The sequence below is a fragment of the Arachis hypogaea genome, chromosome 9 (genome assembly GCF_003086295.3).
Source record: "Arachis hypogaea cultivar Tifrunner chromosome 9, arahy.Tifrunner.gnm2.J5K5, whole genome shotgun sequence".
NCBI classification, from domain to species: Eukaryota; Viridiplantae; Streptophyta; class Magnoliopsida; order Fabales; family Fabaceae; genus Arachis; species Arachis hypogaea.
The window spans coordinates 30,540,750-30,543,348 of record NC_092044.1 but is presented as its reverse complement, the minus strand read 5'-3'; positions in this window follow the sequence as shown (position 1 = coordinate 30,543,348).

Sequence of the window (2,599 nt, the reverse complement as noted above, 5' to 3'; positions counted from 1 at the left end):
TCTTCCTTAAATGACGGTTCAGGTTCGTCCTCAAAGAGGAGTCGCTGACGTTGGGATTTTTGCCAGTAAAGAATTTCATAAAAACAGTCGCGTTGTAGATATAGTCTCTAAACCGACAGAAATCCCTTCGTACAAACGTTTTGGTTGTCACAAGTAACAAACCCCTTTAAAATTGATAACCAAGTATTTAAACCTCGGGTCGTCTTCTCAAGGAATTGCAGGGAGGTATGTTCTTATTATTGGCTATGAAAAAGGTAAAATTGGGGTTTTGGAAGTAAGGTGGGAATATGTTATATGACAAGTAAAACAAAATAATACTAATAAAATCTCTTGGCAAGGTATAAGAACTGGAAGTCCTATCCTAGTTATCTTTATCAATTGTGATGAGAATTGGATTTTTCTCCCACTTTGTTAACCTCTAACTATGAAAGTAAGTTAAGTGGATGAATTAATTCGAATCCTCAAGTCCTAGTCTTTCCTTGGGAAAGGCTAGAGTTATTGGAATATGAATTAATGAAATGAAGAAATCCAATTTTCAATCAACAATGGAGCTGATAACCTTAGGGTCACCAATTAATCAACCACAGCCAAGAATGTAAAAAGCTAAATTAAAATCATAAATATCTGGAATACCTTCAATTTATTCAAAGTAGTAAAATCTAACATCGAAGACATTCATAAGCCAATTGGGCAACATGAAAATCCAAATTATTTATATAAATAAAAGACAGCAGTCATCAATCTGAAATATCTCAAATAACATTAATCAAGAAAATCAATCTAAACATGGAACATTGAAAAATAAATAAAACTAAAGAACCTGGGATTGAGAGTTACTCCTAATACTAAGAGAAGTCCTAAATCCTAATCCTAAGAGAGAGGAGAGAACCTCTCTCACTAAAAATTATATCAAAAAATATGAAAAGTGAATTATGAGAGCATCTGAAGTCTCCCCTCATTCTTCTACTTTGCAGCCTTCAATCTGTGTTTTCTGGGCTTGAAACTGGGCCGGAAATAGCCCAGGATTCGCTGTTTGCAAAATCTGCCACGCTGATTTTCGTAGATGCAACATGTCCACGTGGATGACGCGTTCGCGTCACCTATCTGTACGGTCACTATGACAAATTATATATCAAATCGAAGCCCCAGACGTTAGCTTTCCAACGCACGTGAAACCGCATCATTTGAACCTCTGTAGAAAAAGTTATGACCATTTGAGTGTGAAGAGGTCAGGCTGGACAGCTTTGCAGTTCCTTCAACTTCTTGTATTCCTTCCACTTTTGCATGCTTCCTTTCCATCATCCAAGCCATTCCTGTCCAATAATATCTGAAAATACTTAACACACATATCAAGGTATCTAATGGTAATAAGAGAGGATTAATAATAAGCAAATATAAGATCAAAGAAGCATGTTTTCAATCATAGCACAAAATCAGGAAGGAAATGTAAAACATGCGAATTGTATGAATAAGTGAGTAAAGAGTTGATAAAAACCACTTAATTGAGCACAAGATAAACCATAAAATAGTGGTTTATCAGTCGCCTACGCCTAGCTCGCCTTATATGCGAAAGAGTTCTTTCAATTTCAGGGTCAAATGCTGGCAAGCTTGGATCAGGAAGCGAACGCGTCATTTAACAAAAGAAATGTGCAGTTCATAGTGATAGAATGAAAAGAAAAAAATTGCAACAGAAATAAATACCAATCAATAAATTAACACACTGTTGCAACTTCCCGGCAACGGCGCCAAAAATTGATGCAGCGAAAATTGGTGAATTAAAAATTATTAAAATGTGTACGTTGCAAGTATAGCTCTTAACTCACCGGAAATCCACTTATCAATTTAGAAATATGTCACAGAAATTCAAATTTTAAGTACTGGGAGTATGAATCCCAGGTCGTCTCCCAACGAGTTGCAGAAAGGTGTGCTATTTTATTAATCAGATGTTTTCAAAAAGGTTTGAGTTGAATAACAGGAAATTAAATTGATGAATTTGAATAATGTAAATAAAAGCCTTAACTGGGAGTTGATTAGTTAGAATCCCTATTATAGTTGAAATACTCTCAAGATTAATTGATAATTAAAAGTTATTCTGTTTTGTTATCCTTTACTAGGCAAAGGAAAGTCAAACAAGTTGGAATGCTACGTCTCATCACAAATTGCAACCCACTTAATTAAAAGGGATTGGTGTTAGTGACTAGAAGGCAATCCAACAGTAAACCCAATTACAATCTTTCTTTCAAGCCTTGCAACTCAATTGGTTCCTTTCAATCAACTCCCCATCAAGTTAGGGAACTACTCGCTCATTGTGAATCCAAAATTCATAACATATGAGAAGAAATTAAAGAAAGACATTGTAAATAGAATTTAAAAATAATCCAATTAAAATAAGAATAATCCTTATAATATTCCAATGGTAAAATTAACAAAGCAAAGGACATGGAAGAGTAAAGCCAAGTAAAGAAAACGAACTAGAATGACGAAGTCTTGATGAGGTAATGACTCTTCTCAATATCCCAATGCAAAAATAGTAGAAAAATAATATCCTAAGAGTATCAATTGTGTAGAGAGAAAACCTAGAGGAGGAGTAAAACTAGAT